Here is a 463-nt window from a genome sequence, read left to right on the forward strand (position 1 = left end):
GCCGGTGCCTCGTCCACCCCCGCTGCGGCTCCCACCTCCACCGCTCCCGGCCCCGCAGCGGGATTGAAATGCCGGGGGGAAAGGCTGGGCTTTGGCCCGCGGTCGCCCAGTGGGACTTCCCCGCCGGAGGAAACTTGGTGGGGACGGAGCGCTGGAGGGACTGGACGTTCCCGTGGATATTGTAACAATCCCGAGTGATGGTAATTAAAGCTGGCAGTTTGGAAGGGATATTAAACCCTCTGCATCCAAGCTGACGCCGAGCAATTGGAGAGCAGAACGAGACCCCATGGGGGAGTTGGATTCAGCCACTCGGGCTTCCCATGGGCCTTTCCCGCGTCCCTCGGAAGCGCCCGGTCGTGCCAACGGACCAAAGAGCTGGAAGTTTGCGGATTCTTCCCAGCGGTGGCATCTCCCCGGGGCTGGGGCGGCCCCTTCCCCAGCCCGGCGCGGAGTGGGGGGCTCG

The sequence above is a fragment of the Egretta garzetta genome, unplaced genomic scaffold (assembly GCF_000687185.1).
Source record: "Egretta garzetta isolate BGI_Z169 unplaced genomic scaffold, ASM68718v1 scaffold834, whole genome shotgun sequence".
Classification (NCBI taxonomy): Eukaryota; Metazoa; Chordata; class Aves; order Pelecaniformes; family Ardeidae; genus Egretta; species Egretta garzetta.